Raw genomic sequence first — 21,790 nt, 5'->3', positions numbered from 1 at the left:
AGAGGATTAACTAATTAATTCATAAGGTCCATTTGCATTCTAAAATTTTTATTATACAATAAATTAATTTAATAATTCATATATACTGACAATCAATGTGTAGCATGGGGGGAATATTATACATAAATATTTAAAATTTTGAATACTTGGCAGAGGTCAGCAAGTCTTGTATAGGTTGTCTAGTAAAAAAACAACTTGAGGAAAAATGTAACCCCGACCCATATGTTTGGATTAATGTTTGTGTTTTAAATGGTGGACATATACAGATGCTGTCATTTATATGGATTTACATGGATTGTTAAAAATCGAGGATATTGTAATTGAGAATTCTTCTTTTCTTATTGGCACACAATTTCCTAGAAGAGGAGAAATGATACTAAGTTTGATTACACCTACACTGTACCATGAAAAATTAGAAAATGTCCATTTAATCTTTATAACATCCCTATGATGGTGGTAGATATCTTTGTTTCCATTTCATTATTGAGGAAACTGAGACTCATTGTTCAAGTTACAAAGCAGCGTGGTGGAGACAGGCACAAGTCCTGACTGTCTGGCTCTCTCTCCGCTACAAGGCACTGCCTCCCAGAAGGAGGTGTACACAGATGCTCTCTGCGCTCACCTTTCCTCAGCTAACAGAACTGTACCTGAAAGTAACCATTGGGTGATTGTTGTAAACAGAGGGACAAGAGACTGATAACAAGAGTTATGGGAGGCTGAGAGAATCAGTAGCAAAATTTTGGTTGATCATTAAGATAGAAAAATAATTCGTACGCATGGAGAGCTTTGAGGGTGCGTACCAGATGTTTGGATCACAGGCCAAGAGGCTTTGAGATTTCTGAGATGGAGTGGGAGTGGGGAGTGATGAAGGAAAGACAAGATGTACAGACCAAGTCAGTGAGAAGTCATTTAGCAGAGGTGAACGATAACGACTAAAAAAAAGTTAGTTGAGTTGCAAAGTAAAAACAATAGCAGGGTTTATTGGGGGGTAGAATAAATACTAGTTTTTCAATCTGTGCAAGTGGGATTGGAATGTACTTTTTAATTTTGTTCAGTAATGAAATGAAATGATATGTAAGAAGTTGCTCTCAAAATAGTTAAAAGGCAAAGGCTGTATATGATAGTTTCACATAATTTTGTGAATGATGGATACATTTTTAATGTAGACAAATGATCTGGGACCCTCAGAATTCAAAGACTGATATTTCTTTTTTCTGGAATAGCATTAAACAATCTAATTTTTACAATCAATATGTTAACTGCATTAAAGTAACATTTAAAGTTATAACACTGCCCTATTTAGTTAATTTTCCAGAAGTTGTGTCCCATATTAATTAACTGAATTATATATGGAGCTTGTGTGTGAAAATTAGTGATGGTTACTCTCACTTCTGCAATATGATCATTCTAAAGCCTGAAAACCAAAAGCTTATCTCAAATACATCCTAAAAATAGCAGTAAAAAGTGGTCTCATGATGGTGTTGCCAACACTGATGGTGAAAAATTTTACTATGAGCTACTTGTTTCCCTTATAGACTGTGCCCATTAAAAATATTTCTGCTAAGATTTGAAGGGTAATAGTGACTTTGAGAAATACACAGGAAGGAAGGAAATGTTTGGTCAAATTACTGCTTAATTATTCCAAAGCAGGAGTGACTGGCTTTGTTTTGCCCTCTTTTACTGAATAACTTCTGATGCAATCAAACTGAAAAGTCAGGAAATTAACTTCTATGGAAATTGAGTCATGCATTAAATGCATTTTCAATTCTGATACTGTTTATTTAGTAACCAGTAAAACTGAACCAAGTTGTACTATGAAGGATCAGGGTTTCAAGTAAGCAATTCATTTCCTACATTATCCCTTCACTTGGCTGACCAGAGTTTCTAGGAATTTTATATTTTTATATTGTTATTTAAAATAGAGAATACAATGTTTATGCTAATATGATTTTAGCTCAGTTTACCTGCAACAAAAATTTTTAATTAAATCATTTCTATATGCTATTTATTGTTGCTTTCATTTTTTTTCTCTAAGTGACTTTCCTATATCCTTATTAAAATAGACAAAAGTCTGCATAGTTATATTCAATTCAGAATCACTTTTTCAACTGAGGGCCATGTTACCTAAATAACTTACTATAGTGTAAGTAATGTATGTGTGTTTTTGTCTGAATGTGTATGTGTATGTATGTACATGCCTTATCCATCTATATTTATAGAAAGAGACTTTTACATCAGTACAAAGATATTAAAACTTTTCATGATTATACTGTGACAGCAGAAAATGAAGTGGACATACCATTATCTTTTAAAATTCATGTCCTAGACTTAATGACCTGGTTTGACTCTATGGCCATAATGCCATGCTTATGATTGTTGTATGTCCATTTTTTCAGTTTGTCAGTGTGAGGTAGCATATTTGCAGCTTCCTTCAGCCATATCCTTTTTTTTCGAACAGTTTACTGACTTTTTCTTTTTAAAGAGAGAGGAAGGGAGTGGGACAGAGAGAGAAACCTCCATATGAAAGTGAACATCCCTGGGCTCCCTCCTGCATGCCCCTCACGAGGCCCACAACCTAGGCATGTGCCATATAGACCTTAATCGAACTTGCAACCTCCATGCACACAGGGACAATGTCCAACCAACTGAGCCACACCAGCCAGGGTAGCCAGTATCTTTCAATGAGAGTAATAGCACAGATGCCACACTTCTCCAAGACTGCCGATATGTTTGCAGACACCTAGAGACAATGCTCTTTCTAAGTGTGGCCTCTGTTGATGAATCACCAATTTAATTTTGCAGAGAGTTATAGTGACCCATTTTGTCCCCTCTTATGCCTTAGAGTCTTTTGAAGAAAAGCTGGGTTTGTTAGCATGCAGTGCCTTTCAAGAGCATTGGAGGACCTGTGCCTAGAAAGTTTGCTCTAGACTGGAGGGCACTGGGTCTCCTACAAAATGCAAGGGCAAGTTAGGTTAACCCAGTAATGAGTTAAAAGTTTTCAGCTTTCTAATATTCCACATCTGTAAAATATGGACAGCGGTGCAGTGTCAGAACAATGAAATAACCTATAAGGTTTCTATCCTATAATGTGTTCTCAGAAGATGCTTGCTTCTTCTGCCTCCACATGTTTTCTATCGTAATGGGCAGCAGAACATCATCTCTTCCACTCTGACACTTGCAGATGAAGGGAGTCTTCCCATCCAAGGAACACTTTAGGCTACATGGTCCAGTCTATTTGCGTGTTAGTGATAGAAACCCTCCATTCTAAGAAGTGAAGACATGACCAGGTTATTGTGTGGTACATAAAATATGGGAATAAACTGGGCAATGCAGCTACTGCCTTATAAAGTAATTGCTTGATTTTGCGTCTGTTTTCAAAATACAGGGCAAGTGGTACAATTGATGTATAGTTTTAGTTATGTATACTAATTTTTACTTAAACAATTCTGAAATTCTCACTGATTAGTGTAAACATCAGAAAATATTATCTAACTTGAGAGTAATGTTAACCCAGAGAGTCATATCACTGAATATCATTTTGAAAATTTTGAATACCAATTTGTTTTTTTAAAAACACTTGTTTGACATTAAAGCAGCTCACTCTTTGCTGTTGTCATTGTTTTTTGGTGTGTGTGTGTGTGTGTGTTGCTTTTTTTGACAGACAATAGAGTGACTGGACTGTTCCTTTATTTATAGGAAATAATATTAAACTTTAAATATAAATGTGCACAGTTTGTGAACAAATGCAAAACAACAAACGTAATAGAGATTATTTGTATGCCATTTCCATTGGTTTACTCTACAGATATGTCCTCAATGATAATAAAGTAATAAAAGATTGTTTTCACAGCTGTTTGTCTTTGATTACATATTTCTTTGAAGTACTGTAATAAGACAGACTTTGAACCTGGAAAGAGATCAAATAATGAATTGTTCTGCTTTGTAAAGCTTAAGAAGGGATTTTATTGTCGAAACATATAGTGAGGCATATTTTTTCTTCTAACAGCTAAATAATGGTTGAAAGTACTATGAGATCATTACAGATGGACTAGATTAAAGGGCCTGGGGCCAAGTGTGAGTGATCGTTACCAAAAACTGGTGCTTTGGTTTTAAAAGTCAGATTTGGTTAATTACCACATATTTCATTAGTTCACTTTGGAGTTAAAATGGAATAATATAAAGATGCTAGAATATATACTCATATTTATAATACTTATATCTAAAGACAATATGAAACTTAAATTCCTAAATCCCAAAAGATTTATGCCAAATTTGTTATCCACTTCAGATTTAGGCAGATTAGATTAATGAGATTCCATAAATTAAACAACATGTCATGAGATAAAAGAACATTAATAAACATCATATGGTTTTTATTTTTAACTAAAATAACAGTTTAGAAAATGTAGCAACAAAGTTAGTTGTAACACTTGCAATAGATTTTCAGAAGATATATGTTAATATAGTTGTAACTATTATTTCCATGTATATTTTCTTTTAAGTATTATATAATAATTGATTTTCAGGGAAGTGGTGAGTATGATTGAGATAATAGAATTAAGCATACTCCTTATAGTATTTTGTTTTGACTCAACCTAAGATGTATGTGATTACAAAGTATCAAATGGAGTAGCCATTTCAATATTGTATATGTTGTTATTAAAGTTATTTTAAAACAACAGTCTGCTTTTGTAAATACTTGGAAGTTCCTGACTATTTTAGAAAGAACAATACTTACATACACATTTCTGGATCTCATGTACACAGTTTAATATTTTTTTTTGTAAACTAGTTTTTGTTGTTTTCAGAAGAAACTTTTTCTCTTTGTTTAAGATATAAACCTTTCAAGTTATAATTTTCATGGAAATACTAGACAAAGGAATATTGTAACTTTAGAGATTTTTATGATGAAGGTGTGTTTAAGAGATGTCACTTTGATATTTTTACATTATGTCCTACATTTGTCAGCTAAAACCAGGATATTGCCTCAATGAGAAAAAGCATGTTCTGCACTTGTCAAAAGGCAGTAAGTAATGATTAAAATAGCAGTGTGAAACGCTAGGAGATTAAAGTGATGCTAATGATAAGTGAGAGAAGAAAAGGGCAAGCTATATTTTAATCCCTGAGAGAATGGTTAATGACTTCTATTGCCTGAGATTAAACTAAACCTGTCTCATCAGCTTTTTCTGCCTGGTGAAAAAAAGCTCTCTGCACTTTAATTTATTAAAGTCTTTTAAGGAAGCACATTGATCTACAGAGGTTAAACTTTTAAAAATTGTGCAAAATACACACAAATGCTTAACAAAAGTGTGATTTTGTTGCTTTTAGGCATGCTCACAGATTTATAAAGACTTCATTGTCCATGCCCTTAGTATGTTTAATTAAGGAATCTTAATTACTTAAACGAGAAGGTTTGTTTCTTTAAAAAAAAACCCCAGAACATATTTATATAACTGTAGGCAAGGGGGCAAGTATACTGTAGAGGAGATCAGTCTATATGAAGAGATTAAATTATGATACTAATTACTGCATGGTTTGTTCAGAATAAAAATACATACACTGTTCAGAAAATTAAATAAAAAACACCTTGAAAACTACCCTGAATTATACTTTTTAAATGGAACAATTTGCTGTTAACTCTAGTTAGTTTTGTGAATTTCATTATCTTTGATAATTCAATTGGCCTTTCAAACCTATAAGTTTTCTTCATCCTTTACCTATCCTCAACCATAGAGATGATGTCCACATTTTTACAAATAACATTTATCTTTATATAACTAATATTTAATTTATCCTGGTGGGATAATGTGTGTGTGTGTGTGTGTGTGTGTGTGTGTGTGTGTGTGTGTGTATGTGTGAGCCCTTAAATGGTTTGGGGATAGGAAGATGGAAAATTACAAAAATGTCATCTCATTCTTTCTATAAGTTTGTAGGCCATGTAGTTAATATTTACCAGCTCTATATCTTAATTGTTTTAAGCTATCTATCACAAACAATAATTTCCACCAAGTCAGGTTATAATAGTTTACTGATTCATTGTTATAAGGGGGAGTTATTTCTATGTTCAAGAATGGTATACTTCTACTTTCTAGAGTTCTGTAAGTACTAGTACTATGGTTCAAAAGTGACTGATTTATTGTAAAAGTGGGTTCTTGTTTGAATTAAATAACCCCATGACCTTTTTAAAGTATTATTTTTTATTAATTTGAGAGAGAGAGAGAGAGAGAGAGAGAGAAAGAAAGAAAGAAAGAAAGAAAGAAAGAAAGAAAGAAAGAAAGAAAGAAAGAAAGATTTGTTCCACGTATTTACGCATTTATTGTTGATTCTTGTATGCGACCTTACCTGGGATGGAATCTGCGATCTTGACATACTGGGACAATACTCTAACCAACTGAGCTACCTGAACAGGGTTCCACGTGACCTTTTAATTCAACTGTTTTGCAGCAGAGTTATATCTCAACTTAGAGGAAATTTATCATTTGATCATTCTGGCAAAGGTTTCTGATTTTTTTTGTTTTGCTTACTGCTGCTTTTGGTGGTGGTTTCCTTTGTAACCTCATTATTAATACTTCTTAATTTTAAGAATATATGCCTTTCTACTAAACTACGAACCATAAGATCTTTTCTAAAATTTCATTATCTAAGATATTTTTAAAACTTTATTTTATACATAACTTTTTAGGCTAGGGAGTTTAAATGCAATACATTCTTTGATGTTAATGAAACACCAATTTTTCTGAAGGCCATGTAGCCCTAATGAGCAGCTTCTTATAAAAGAACATTTAATCAAGGTTTATTTTTAACTTGTTTAAACAGATCTAATAGTTTGTGCTGATTTCATTTCAGTATAATAATTGCTACCAATCCTATTAGTAAGTCCTGGTACAGGGAAGTTAACACAAATTCCAATCTAATGAGAGTAGTGTTATAGCAAAAACCATGTAGTCAAGGAAAGATCTGTATTCTATTGGACAGAGGCACCTGGCTATTCTGCCCATAGTTTTGTTCCCATAAAATTCTCAGTCCTGAATTGCTAATATTTACATGGACTTTACTAGCTTTAGTTAATAGAGATTCATATTGCCATTACAAGGGGGAAAAGTTAATGAAAACAACACATACTTTTGGGGTACATTTTGAGAAAATAAATTTCATTTACCACCCAAACATATTTTGGTATAGATCATTTTCTTATAAGAAAGCCTCTTATATACCTTAGTTTGAATTTGTTCTTATAGCGCATATAAAATCAATTTTTGAATGCCTTCTTTATTTTCATTTGGAGCTACAGATTGGAGAAAATGAAATGTTACTGGATTATGGGACATATGAATGATATAAGTGATATAACTGATAAAATTAAAGGATGATTTAGACCAGCAGAATATAGTTTTTAAAATAGGTGACAAAAGAGTGTGTTTAAGAGCCAAATGCTTTAAATGCTATTAACTTACTGTAAGAATTGATTTAAAACAACACAATGTTATTTTAGGTTGTTCAACAAATGCAAAGATTCCAGTGCATTCAAGAATGGAATCAACAAAAGCCAGAAGTAAGTCTCTCTTTGGTAGTGAAAATGTAAGAAGGCAAGGATTTTAGGCCTGATAATGAAAGTGAATATCTGCCAAGTTCAGGTTATAATCTTTTAAACTTTTTATTACTTAATGTGACACAGTGACATTTAAAATATGGAGAAATTGAAGATAAATAATATGGAGTGAATGGCAGGATTGATTTAAAATTTTAAAGCTGTACTAAAAGTATTCTAATGCACTGAAGGGCATTTGTAAGTTATACATTGTTTATAGGTTTTTGATTAGAATCCCAAAGCATAATGTATTACAGCTTGCCTTTCCCATGATAGAGAAAGACTATTGTCTGTAGAAAATAGTGGATAGTAAAATTTAGCCTCTTTTTTCCATGTAGATCATCTGCTTTTTTGTGAAAGGTCTTTATGCATAGGATCTTGTCACATGCTATTAATTTAAATCAATAACCAACATATTTTATATTTATGGAAGCTTTCTTTCTGAATATTATAATTTATTTCTCCAAAGGAGTTAAAATCAGAGTAGTGTGATTTTTATACCCCCAGGATAAGGAATACTTTTTTTTTTTTACAAGAGTACTAAAATCATGGTATGCTGATAACTTTAGAACTTAAAAGTATTTTTTTTCTACATTTGGTAAAAGAGTATCCAATATTCACTCTATTTTTTTTTTAAAAAGTGACCCTAACAAAGAAAACATCATTATCAGCTAGGGTGCTTTATAACAGTGTAGATTCATTGGTTTCATCCTAAATATACTGAATTTTACACTCTGGAGGTGGGAATGAGAAATTCACATTTTTTAAGTTGTTCCACAGGTGTTTCTATTGCACACAAAAGTTTGAGAACCACTATTTTAGAGAGAAAGAGTACAACACTTTATGGGCTAAATGGAACAGTCTATTTTTAGCAGTTTGCACTTAAATTGAGCCTAGAAGATTAAGATATATTTTTGTAGAGTGTTGTATGAAATCTTTAAAGAGGCTAGAAAAAAATTAGAAAGAAGTAAAGCTTTAAATATGACGAATATAAGGCAATAGATATCAAATTTAGAATATCTTTCACTGACACTGTATATTCAAATGAATTTTGATATCTGGCTCAAGTCCCTATTCTATCTTAACTGCAAACAAACTCACACTATTTTTACTGAATGCGTATATACATTGCATTCTGAATACTAAGTTGGAATGTATTTACAAGTCTGAAGAAACTGCAATGTTTAATGCACAGGTCACCATAGAAACTAATTAACTTTTATTTCAATGTCAAGCTAAAGTAGTCTAATACAGATGAAAATTGTGGCAAAGGATTTATAGTATGAAAACTAAGACAAAAAGCACCAATACTCAGCAACTGTACAATTGAAATGCCTGGTGTCTGATAACTGACTGGTGGATTGTTCTTAATTCCACTAATTATGATGTTAAAAAACTGTCCAGCTAGAGACCACATTTTCCTTGAGCTGTTTGAGCAATTGAAATGGAATTTGGCAAACAATAGAAGTAGTATAACATCTATCAAACAATGCCAGGAAGGGTTTTTGGCTTAAAGATTATTCCATATTTTATTCCAGCTGCCTTATTTTGTTCTAAAATTACCTGTCCTTTTTTGAATTAAGAAAGAAAACAACAAATGGCATCTGTATAGCTCACTCATTGTGCTCAGGACCATGAAACTTTCTTAAAACACCCTTAAAACTGGCAAAACTGTAAGCATTTTACTTTCTTTAGTTTTTAAAAAAATATATTTTATTGATTTTTTACAGAGAGGAAGGGAGAGGAATAGAGAGTTAGAAACATCGATCAGCTGCCTCCTGCACACCCCCTACTGGGGATGTGCCCACAACTAAGGTACATGCCCTTGACCAGAATCGAACCTGGGACCCTTCAGTCGGCAGGCCGATGCTCTATCCACTGAGCCAAACCGGTTAGGGCACATTTTATTTTCTTGAGGGGAAAGTCAATACATTTGACATTTGCTCCCAATCATTTTTATTGAATATGTTTTTATCTTAGAAAAACAATATGTACGTATAAAGAATGAATTTTCATTACATCCTGGCATGTTCCACACCTTCCTACCTGCACAGAGCTATTCCCTGGCTGCTCATTAGGGGAGTAGACATGCCTTTTGTGGCCTTATGCTCATTCCACAAAGAGGAGATGGACAATAGGTAGTCTGTAAGTCATCATTGTTTGGATTATGGCATACTCTTATTTCAAGGAGAGTGATATGCAGATATATCTAATGATTAAGAGTATTAAAAAAATCCAGTATCATTATTGAGTCATTAAGATTTTAGAGACAATAATCAAGCCTATATTATCGAAGTGATTTTAATGAACATATACTTATCGTAAAATTCTATATGACAGCCCATAATAATGACAATAGTAATAATATGAATTGTAAGAATTCAACACATAAAAACTAAACTATCATAAAAAATACTAAATTTTGCTTGGGAGACTAAATTATATATTATTAGAAAATAATACTTATCTGCTGCTGGACATATTCTTAATTTTATGAAATCATATTCTCATCTCACTGAAACTTCCACAGAAGAAAAAGTGTTAAAGGGCTAGGAAAATATTATTTCATCATTTCTGTTCCATTAGAATTCACTTGGGTGGCTGAGAAAATGGTTTATGGATTAGAAAGAGAAGAACAAGCTAAAACATTTCATACCTTCATCTCTGATAAATTCCCCAAACTCATTCTTTGCATCTGAGCCATAAATAACAACCATGCTTTTTGCTAAAAGAGCTTTTTTCCTACACCAGGTCTTTTGTCTTGGAGATGAATGCTATAATAAATTTGAAGTCTTCGGGGGGGCATTGTTTGAACTATAACATTATGGTTTACAACTGTTGCTTCTATTATGAGGAGGATAAAAAGCGACTCTGAAGCTTGATCTCTGCCATAGAAATGGATTAATATTTCAGTCTTCCATGTGGGTCAAGTGTATGATTCTCCCCACAGCAATTCACCATGATTAATTTTTATTATGTGAGCATTCAGATTCTCTTTATATTCTTATGTATTTTATCCCCCCACCGGATCACCCCCTGAAATACTATTACTTAGATTTTTTTCCACATAATAATAGAGACAGAGAGGTTTTCAAGTCTTACTGAAGTTTTAACAATCGTTCTGTAAGGAAGCCTCTAAAATTTCTCTTTTCTTAAAAATTATAGGTATAACTTAAATAATAGTAGAAACTTAAATCATTGTATCGATAACATTAAGTTAATTTACTGATAAACAGTGTTAAATAGTATGGTATTTTAATGGTCAAGTAGTATGGTTTTTAAATGTCCCAATCATTAAGTAATTAATCATTAGGAAAAGGTAGTGTCACTAGGGGGAAATGGCAGTTGCATAACGGTGCAGTGTTGTCCAAGGTCAGCTTCACTGGAGAGAAGGAGGGTGTTAACTGGAGAATAAGATCTCTCTGTTGACTTTAGTATCGAACTCCATAATTTTTCACATACATTCTGCAGGATGCTAATCACTACAAAACTTTGAAAAAAACTATTTTAACCCTTTCTCAGGTGAAAACTGACACTTTGTGTAAATAATTTCATGTATTAATTTTTTTTTTTTGCCCTAGCCAGCTTGCATCAGTGGATAGAGGGTCAGCCTGCTGACTGAAGGGTCCAGGGTTCGATTCCGGTCAAAGGCACATGCCCAGGTTGTGGGCTTAATCCCCAGGAGGGGACATGCAGGAGGCAGCCGATCAATGATTTTCTCTCATCATTGATGTTTCTGTCTCTCCCTCTCTTTTCTTCTCTGAAATCAATAAAAACATATAAATTTTTTTTTACCCTCAGGGTTTTTATTCTTTCTTAGGCTCTGAAAAATTTAAGGAACTTTAAAATATTACATTTTAGTGCTAATATTATTAACTCCTATAAAGTATTTGTAATAGCAATCAACAAGTCATACAAGTTATTATTGCGAGCCTACTGCCGGCCAGTCACATCACTCATAAATTTAAGTGAGCTATAACTTCTACCTACAGAAAGCTCAACCATCCAGTAGAGACAATTACATGTGGAAAAATTACTACATTCACTGAGATCAGGGGTAATGAATGTCCTGTAACATCAGAAGTTACATGATGTTTGAGGCAGCTATGTATAATTTAGTTTTGCTAGGCAGTAGGTCTCAAACTTGGCTGCATCTTAGAAAAACCTGGGCTGCTTTTATAAAATACTGATGCCCAGACCTCATGTCACACTAACTAAATAGAAATCTCAAGGGGTGAGTGAAGCCAGGCTACTGGAATTTTTAAAGCCTTCCCAGGTGATTATGGGTTCTAATGTGTGCTTCCAGGATTAAAAACTGCTAGAGCTGATAGCCCACAGGAAAGAGGGTGGAGAGGGAGTGGGAGAGGAAAGTGGGGAGGGAATTTGGAGGAGATAGTAGGATAGTGGTTTCTATGGATAAGGACTTTAGAGTTAGTCAGAACCTTTCGAGTTAGTCAGGCCCTGGCTCTAATCCTGTGATTTTAGATACGTTAGTATCTCTAGAAACATACTTGTAAAACTGGGGGGGTGGAGGGGGGGCTTAAAACCCACTTCCTAGGGTTGATATCAAGGGTAAATAAGATAGCTTATGAAAGCATCCCGACAGTGCCAGGCACATACAATGACAACTATTATTATTGCTGTTTAAAGATGGGCTGAGTGATAGGCCGATCGGAAAGACTCTCATCTCCACCACTGACTTTGGGTCACAGTCTGAAAGTAATGAGGAAATATTACTTATGGGAAAGGTTTTTAAGACAGCACATTACACAACCAAATTTGCACGGTATAAGTAAAAAAAGTCTAACAGCCAAATAGGGGACAAATTGAGAAGTGACGTATACAGATGATGCAAGAAGGCTAGTTAAAAGACTCTTATACCAGCCCATGTAGATAATACATAGGACCTTTACTGAGACATGAGCACAGATGTGGAGAGGAGGAAATGCATGTGACAGTGTCTTCAGGGGTAGAAAGAATGGAATTTGAATACAGATCAGATGTGTGTTGGTGGGAGAGGATGGATGGAACAGGTGAAGTAAAAAGAAAGACAAATCTTAATGTCTTTTAAACACCTGGCTTGTATGACTTGGGATGGTGCAGCAGGGAGGAAATGAAAAAGGAGAAACAGATTTGGGGAATGTTGACAAATACATGGAACTGTTCTATTTGTGAGAACTGTGGAAGAGCCAAGTGGTGGTATCCAGTTAGTTAACTGTATTGCTATTAGTTGGGAACACTCATTACCTCCATTGAAATTTGGAAATTAGAATGAATGGGAACTCTTGGATATGATGATTTAGAGAGAAAGGGAAGTGCTAAGAATGAAACCGTGGGTAATATTTAATTTTAAGGGGAAAAAGAGAGGATTCAGTGAAAAAAAGAAGGCATGGTTAAAGATTTAAAAAGACAATCATGTGGAATCTCATAGGAAAGGTGGGGGTGGGTGGGCCAGGGGGAAGAGATCAACCAAATAACTTGTATGCATATATGCATAACCCATAGACACAGTCAATAGGGTGATGAAGGTTTGGGGTGGAGGGGCAGGCAATAAAGGGTCAATGGGAGAAAAAGGGACATATGTAATACTTTCAACAGTAAAGATTTAAAAAAAATAAAAAGATAATCAATTACTGTGTTTTTGCTATAACCAATAAAAATAAAAAGATAATCAATTACTGTGTTTTTGCTATAACCAATAGACCAACATAATTCAGGATGTAAACAGTTGTCAAGATGTTATTTACTACATTGGCATATCTTCAAACCCTAAAAAGTAAAGAAGTAAAATGAGACCTTTTATGTATATGTATGTATATGTGTGTGTATATATATATATATATATATATATATATATATATATAATCTTTATTGATTTCAGAGAGGAAGGGAGAGGGAGAGAGAGATAGAAACATCAATGATAAGAGAGAATCACTGATTGGCTGCCTTCTGCACGCACCCTGACTGGGGATCGAGCCTGCAACCTGGGCATGTGCCCTTGGCCGGAATTGAACCTGGGACCCTTCAGTCCACAGGCCAATGCTCTATCCACTGAGCCAAAACCAGCTAGGGCAAGAGGCCTTCTTTGTATTGAGTATATATTTTTTGAGCACCCACTGTAAGCACAGTACTAGATCAGGCAATTATTAGATGTGTGAAGTGAAACCAAGGAAGCCCAGACCTGGTGAACTACATCCTAAGGCAAATAATATACTGAGACCTCATCATTACTTTCACTTCTTATTTTCAGATTGGAAATTTTGTGGGCCCTTAATATTATTTTGTGCTTTTATTGAGCTTTTCCTTTATTTAATTTAGAACATTTAGAGTTTTATCTAAATTCCCTGTATTATAATTCTTTGAGTAGGATGTGTCTATATGTGATAGTTGTTTTTTGTGTGTAATATAACAATATAATGATGGGGAGTTTGAATATTGTGGTGAAGATACAATTAGTTAAAAGTTAAATGCACATAAAGACAACTAATTATTAATATTATTATTTATAGTTGTAATGAAATTCTTACTTAAATCATACATATTTTAGCATTCCAAACATGGGTATTTGCTCCCCAGTCATAAATCCTAGTGCCTAAGGATGTTGTACACAATGTACATATTCAATAAATGTTTGATAAATAAATTGATTAGTGAATGAACTATTTTGTTATAGGGCAACGGAAGGTGTTTTTGCTCCTAAATGTTATTAAAAGGTTAATTTGTGTTTCAAATCCACAATTACATTAAATTAAAAAAAGAGTGTCAACTGTTTTGATTAGTAATTTCTGCTGTTCATATGCCTTGATAAATGATATTCCTGTCTATTTATTTTAATCAACAATTATGAGGTTTACTATTTGTAAGTGTAATCCTGTGTGCAAAGTTACACAAAGGAAAGAATGCAGAATCTCCATTAAGTTTGGTGTAACTTTGATCAGAGGTCTGCATAATATTAAGCACTTAAGTATTCCAACTAAACACAAAAACATAACTAAACAGGCTGAACCACAGTTTGACCTCTAATATTTTACATTTTAAATCAGTATCATAGGGTTTTAGCATTTGTGAAAATAGGAAATTTTGAAATAGCCTGTAACTGTCATAATTTATAAAGAAGAATGAGAGGCAATGAGGCAAAATGTTAAGGCAAAATGGAACCCAATTGTCTGGATTTTAAATTTGACCTTGACACTTATCAACCACATAAATCTGGATTTATTAGTAAAATGGTCTTTGTCTCAGTTTTTTTTTAAAATATATTTTATTGATTTTTTACAGAGAGGAAGGGAGAGGGATAGAGAGTTAGAAACATTGATGAGAGAGAAACATCGATCAGCTGCTCCTGCACATCCCCCACTGGGGATGTGTCCGCAACCAAGGTACATGCCCTTGACCGGAATCGAACCTGGGACCTTTCAGTCTGCAGGCCGACGCTTTATCCACTGAGCCAAACCGGTTAGGGCATGTCTCAGTTTTATAATCTGGAAAATGGGTATCTATAATAATAAAAGCATAATATGCTAATTAGACCAGACAGCCAAAAGACCTTCCAGACGTCCTTCCAGATGACCTTCTAGATGAAGCCGGGGCTGAATAATTTCACACATTGGGCCTCTAGTAGTTATGTAATGCCTAATAAAGCAGTCATGATTATTAAATGAGTGAATATATGTAAGATGCTTGAAGCAAAACTGTCAGTTAAGTAAGATGATATGTAAGTGTTGATGTTTATGATGAAGATTATGATACTAGACGCAGAAAGTGTGACGTTATCAGTTAAAGCAACATATATGGGAGATGATCCCCAAAGTTGGCAATTTTTAAACTTTTCTTTCCATATCTGTGTTGTAAGCATAGTTTTATATATCAGTGATAAGCCATTTGTGATATTTTTAGTTTTATCTGAATTGCAGTTATTGAGAAAAATTATATTGTTAATGTGGCCCAATAATAATACCAAACTTCAAATGTAAATTTTGAAAATATACCTGTTCTTGAGACTGTCAGTCCTAAATCATTTTCTATCACATCATCTCTATTACATCTTTTTTTTTTTTCATAATACCTACCCATACCTGGCATTTCCTTGCTCACTGGTTTGTTCATTTGTTCAGTTGTATTGTAAACCCAGAATGGCAGGAACTTGTCTTTCCACAGCTGAGTTCAGATGGCCCAACAGAGTGGCTAGAACCCTGTAGGCCCTCAATAAAATGTGTTGGATGAATAAAGGTGTTTCCATAGATTGTTCCTATGACCTGGGAGAAGTAAAGTTGATTTGAACTGTACTGAACTGATAGTGCATTTGTAGAAATACCTGATTCAAAGTCCAGTCCCCCTACCTTGGACCAGGTATTTTACCTCACTGAGTCTGTTTTCTGGTCTGCATAATTAATATAATTAACATAATAATGGAGGCCTTAAGGTTATGGTAAGGATAAAATGACAATAATTAAGTGCATATAGCAGCCACTTACTTAGCAATAATAGTAACACTCTTACCTAAATCCACATTTAATATTTTATTAGATGTTTATTTATCATACATAATATTTAACATGCATATCTATGAAATTATCCCTGTTTTAGATATTTTTATTAATGAAGTTCACAAAGTAATGTGATAATATTACATGCGGCTTTATCTTGATCATATATTTAAAAAAAAAAATAAAAAAAAAAAAATAAAAATTATAAATACTGTTCAGTAGGTTAGGTCCTGGCTTCTCAATCTAGGACCCTGAAACCAGCAGCATCAGTAACACCTGTGACTTTTAAAAATGCAGAATCCCAGTCCACACTCTAGATCTACTGAAGTGGAATTTGTATTTTAATACCACCTCACCCCCCAAGCAGGTAATTTGTATGCACATTAATGTTTGGGAAGCAATCAATAGTTTTAGGTGATCTTTTTAGAGGAGGTTAAGTATTTAAGAATTTCAGAGGAAAGAAAAACATGCACTATTCCCCACTAAGCCAACACAATTCATCTAACTTCCCTAAGAAACAGCAATTATAGGATAGTGCAACATCTAATTGTTAAATTGGGGGAAAAGAGAAGTGTTTGTAGTCATCTAACTAGGGATTTATGCCTTATTGCATAGCATGGAACCCTTTGAGTAAGCTTTAACAAATATAGGCAAAATTGTTTATTACATGTGTACCTTCTTCTATCCTATAGCGTAAATTATAAAAGTGTGAAAATATAATGACTATCGACAGAATATTTAATAAGAGGGATAAAATAATAATTTAAGAAAAATGATTCCTCAAGGGACTAAAGATTAGGATTAAAATGAGAGTTGGAGTAGCATAGAGGTAATTCAACATTTGATTAAGGACTTAATCTACTTATCTTTATTCAATTCAAGCTTTTTTACACATTATTAAGATTTGGTGAAATGAGAGTTATTTTTAGATGTTCTTGCCCCAGAGTATAAGAAGAGAAGATAAAGGATAAAAGGACATACAAGATGAAAGATTTAAGATAACATTGATGTAGGGACAAAGAACTATGAAAACGATCACTTTATATCTATAAATTTCCTAAGTTTGAAATGCCATATCAAGATTCTCTATTTATGAAAATGAAATGTTATAGTTCAGTGGGCCAAGTGTATTGTGTGTTGATGATGGGCAGAGTGATGAAGATGATGAGCATGATGAAGAGACTGGGGTGAAAAAGTGAGAGAAATAAGGGGAAATAAAAAAGACAAATAGAATTCTGGTAATTGAATTGTATTGGGAAGGATAAATTGGTCAGTTGCACTAAGAAAAAAAAAATCCTCACAACTACAGACTCTTGGGTTCATAAATATGCCAGTATCAATTTTTTCATTATTAGTAGACAAGGCTATGTCCTTTCCTTTGATGATGGTAACGAGTTCTATGACATTGCCACTTTGAGTTCTTGCTTCATTAGATTGGGTGACTGTTTATTTGAAATTGTAATGAAATATTTACTTTATAGAGCTATAAGGATTAACTGTGATAATTGAGTGAGGCTGATCTGGAGCTTTCAGTGTAATAGGTCCCCCTTGTTTGAATACAGAGGGCAGTGAGAATGAAGGAGCAAGTGAGTGTGTTTCTGCCTGTCACTTTCTTTCTACATGTTGCTTTTTCTTCTGGAGATAAGTGGGCCTAATGCTGAACAAATACTGGAAATCAGAAGCCACTGAGAATCATTCGCCTCTCGCTTTCCCATGGCAGCGTGATAGACGCTCAATCAAAGAACCCCCTCCCCTCAGCAAAGCAACAATTTTGTCACCACGAGCAAATCCAATTGAAAAGTCCCTTGGACTGAGAGGAGAACTCCAGTTGTCAGAATCAGCAAACAGAATGAAAAGAACTAAGAGGAGTAAATTGGCACCTGGGGCCGCCATGGTAGCCTGTGATAGGCTGTGGCATTGTGTTTGGTAGACATTCAGCCATTTTCAGATATAATGGGAGAAATTAATGCAAATGAGTCAATGGAATGAAATGCATTTTAATGCAGATTTGAGGGACTATCCTCAACTGCTTGATAACAAGTCTCTTTAAGAAAAGGCTTACATTGTGAGGACTCATTTTTTCCCCATTTCTTCTCACTAGTGCCTCATAAGGGCCCTTTGTTCTCTAAGTAAACTCTTTCTAAACTATTGACATTGCTCATTTATGTGGATTTCAGATTTTTTCTCCCCCCTGACAAAGTAGCCTTGGGTGATCTGGGAAAACGTTAATTGCAAGAGGACAAGGAAACTGGCTGAAACAAGAAATGCAATCATTAAGTGTAATGTTGCAGTTGTCCATGCCTCATTATAACATGCATACAAGGCAATAAAATGCATGTTTCACAAACAAATCTTTTGACAACTATAGTTCAAGAGCCTCCAGCTGTCCTGCTTTCTTACATCGATTTCTCTTGGTTTAGTAATCATTATTGAAGCTTGACTTTGGATTCCCAGAACAGTCCTTCATATTGTGCAAGAACTGGGGAGATTTTAAAGAGGAAACAGTTTGTTTGCCTTAAAATTTAAAAATATTTGCTTTCCAAAGTTAACCAGAATTTTTCACTGATGTTTTGTTTTGAAAATAACACTTAATAATAGTGATGGGGCTGGGGAGAAAACCAACCCAGTCCCAGCAAACAAACAAAGACATGCACAAACCAATATTTAAAATATTTACCTGCCTTAGTCTCTCTTTCCACCAAGAGAAAGCACTAGTTGAAAAACAAGGGCTTCATCATCCACATTTAAGTTCTTACTGGCTTCTCTGGACTATAAATGCCATAACATTATTTTTTTAGAGGACAAAAATAGTTAATCAGATGAAAAGGTCATCAAGTATAAGTGCAGCTTGAAACTGGTGAACTGTCAGGCTCACAGGCAAAGCAGCCAGAAAGGGGAAAACAAAAGAAAAAGGTAACAGATTCAGCATTGTCCAAAAGTTCCAGACCAGTGATTAATGTGTAAGATAATGGACTTGGGAAATGAGTAAACACTCCCCATGCTCCCTGCTTTGTGCTTGAACGACTTGATGACAAGGGCAGAGCAAGGTGAGAATTTAAACAGGACCACAGGAAAAAAAGACAAAGGCCAGCAACAACATAATGCGCAGGAGGGGGAGTTTAGTGGTGTGCAGTAAGGAAGGTACATAATAACTTTTTTCAAAGCAGGCATTAACTGTGTACTAACCTAACCTTCAATAGGGGCACAGAATTACTAGGAGAAATTCTATGCCACTCAGTCATCTTTTAAAATTGCAGGTATTTATACTTACTTGTTTTCATTTATTTGTTGTTAACTTCCTCAAGCACATGAAGGATTCAGATACACACCTCTGTTCAGTTGTACCATGCTCAGGAAGAGAAGATAAATTTTATTTTGATTAAACATTGCATTTCAAGGTATTTTGAGCTATTATTTAAATAATTATCTGGATACAAGTGGGGGTATCTATATTATAAAAGGCCTGTGGCTGTAATGCCCTGATGCCATAACGACCAATGACCCAACTCACCAGGAGGTGCATTGATGGGTCCCAAGGCGCTGGAGGGCGGGACTCTGCTCTGGGTCCCGCGACTTGGATGGGGGGGTGGGTTGAGGTCTCTGGGTCTCACACGATTTTGTGCACTGGGCCTCTAGTTTTCTATAAGAAGATTTCAGGACCTACCTGCACTTCCATTTGTTGTACTGTGTTTCTCAGAGGTCTGGTATCATTGGTACTTACATTTCTTTGTTCTCATTGAAGGCCTTTATATGTCTATGACTTTTTTTTATTTTTACATTGAAGAAAATGTGTTGTTTTGTTTTCCAGTTCTCACTCCCTATGTTTCTTTAGGACCCTACAAAGATATTTTTCACTAGTCTCTTTTTACAGTAGCAATAGCTTAAAATAGTGGATTTGCCAGTGATTTACATGAAAATGTATTTCTGTTTGGGTGAATCTATTAAAAATATGCATATCTCACCTGGCCCACAAAGAGCATTTACCAGGCTATTACAGAAAAGATGGCAGTCTACCTGGACAGTTGTGACCTGCTTCCTTAAATTGTGTTTAAGAAACTTTGAGCATCCACCAAGAAGGGACGGTGACTACTTGCAGCCCTGGCTACTGTTTTACTCAGGTGACAGTGTCTTTAGTGGTCAATTTAAAAATACTTGATATTGTCATATTGATTCGCAATTCTGCATACAATATTGTGGATAAATATCCTAAATATTTATGTTTATTCCTACGTTTCTATTAGATGCAGAAACATAGATTAATTTAGATTTATGTTTCTATGTGTTTTGTAAATTAAATCCTTAATTTGGAATCTGAGATTGCATCTTCCTAAATCTGTTTGATTCACCCTGAAAGGCATGATAAAGAAATTCTATTGTGATGACCAGTAACTGACTTGCTACTCTCAAAGCACTTTAAAAAATCATTTTGGCTTCTCAACAAAAGACCTGTGAGATTAATATTACTACACCCATTTCAGGGATTAGGAAAAATGATCCCTAGAGAGGGGACTTGATATGCTCAGGCTAGACAACAAGGACTCTGTAGAGCCAGGACTTGGCCACTGGTCCATGATATTTTACTAAAGCCCCCAAAGAAAATGATTGTAAAAATCAAATCATTTCCTTATATTGCTCTCGCTCTAGTGCTTGTGGCATTTAAGGCATTAAAATAGTTTTTCTTAATTTTTCTTTTGATCCCGAGTCTTGAATTACTATGTATTGATTTAAGTGATATTTTAACATTTAATTGAATGCATGTTTATTATGAGTTACTGAGGCATAATATTAATTATTTAAGCTAAATAAACTATTTTTGTTTTATGTCAATAATGAGCCCTTTCAAAAATCTTCAAACGTGTGATACATGTCTACAGGAACTTTTAATACTTATTTCTCATGTTTTATGCATTGAATTTTACTTAACAAGTAATCAGACAGTGGCAGAGTATGCATTTTTTTTGTTACAAATGTTATGTGAGCCAGTGTTTCTCCTGATCCTTCATTCCCACAACTGAAAACAGCTACGCAAGCATATATCCTAACTTGACATTGCTATGATAATCAGATGTTCGGTCCTTTTTCGTTTAAAGCAAACTTTCTAAATATGCTCTGAGAGTTGTGATTATTTATCTCTTTTGGAAAATCAATCATGGATTTCAGATCTTTGTATTAAACATATTGTGCTTCTGAAGTTATTTATTTATAGTTGTACCCTCAAGCTTATTGCTTTGTATTATAATCATCTCTTTTCATATCAGTCTTTTTTTAATTGATTTTTAGAGAGAGGGGAAGGGAGAGGGAGAGAGAGAGAGAGAGAGAGAGAGAGAGAGAGCATTGATGGGCTGCCTCCTGCACACCCCTACTGGGAATTGAGCCTGAAACCCCAACATGTGCCCTGACCTGGAGTCTAAGTCCTTTCAGTATTCTGAGAAAGCTCAGACATAGATTAAAGTGACGGTAAAGAATAAAAGCAGATGTTCAACTCTCTAAACTCCCAAGTATTAGGAAATAGAGATGAAATCCTAGTGAGAAGTGTTCAAGAATACTATTGAATACCTTATTTAAGTATTTTAGGTTTCTTTGAATTGAAATAATTTCATACTTTCCTTTAGCATTTAGCATTTTTGTACTTGTTGTTTTGTGGGGTTTTTTGCCTCATACTTTCTCATCTAGCAAAGTAGTGATCTGTAGTGAATATCCTATTCTGTTGTTTTGC

The 21,790-nt window shown here is 34.4% G+C and overlaps 1 protein-coding gene across 1 annotated transcript in view; it reads left to right on the top strand.

Moving 5' to 3' along the window:
• Window positions 1-21,790, top strand: part of DACH1 (dachshund family transcription factor 1) — a gene marked incomplete at its 5' end in the record, with an annotated part of 423,490 nt that overhangs the window by 83,117 nt on the left and 318,583 nt on the right. The gene's annotated exons all lie outside the window — the stretch shown is intronic.

Source organism: Myotis lucifugus, unplaced genomic scaffold (genome assembly GCF_000147115.1).
Source record: "Myotis lucifugus unplaced genomic scaffold, Myoluc2.0 scaffold_177, whole genome shotgun sequence".
Lineage (NCBI taxonomy): Eukaryota > Metazoa > Chordata > Mammalia > Chiroptera > Vespertilionidae > Myotis > Myotis lucifugus.
The sequence above is the reverse complement of the archived record's forward strand: the minus strand, read 5'-3'. Positions and strand labels throughout refer to the sequence as shown.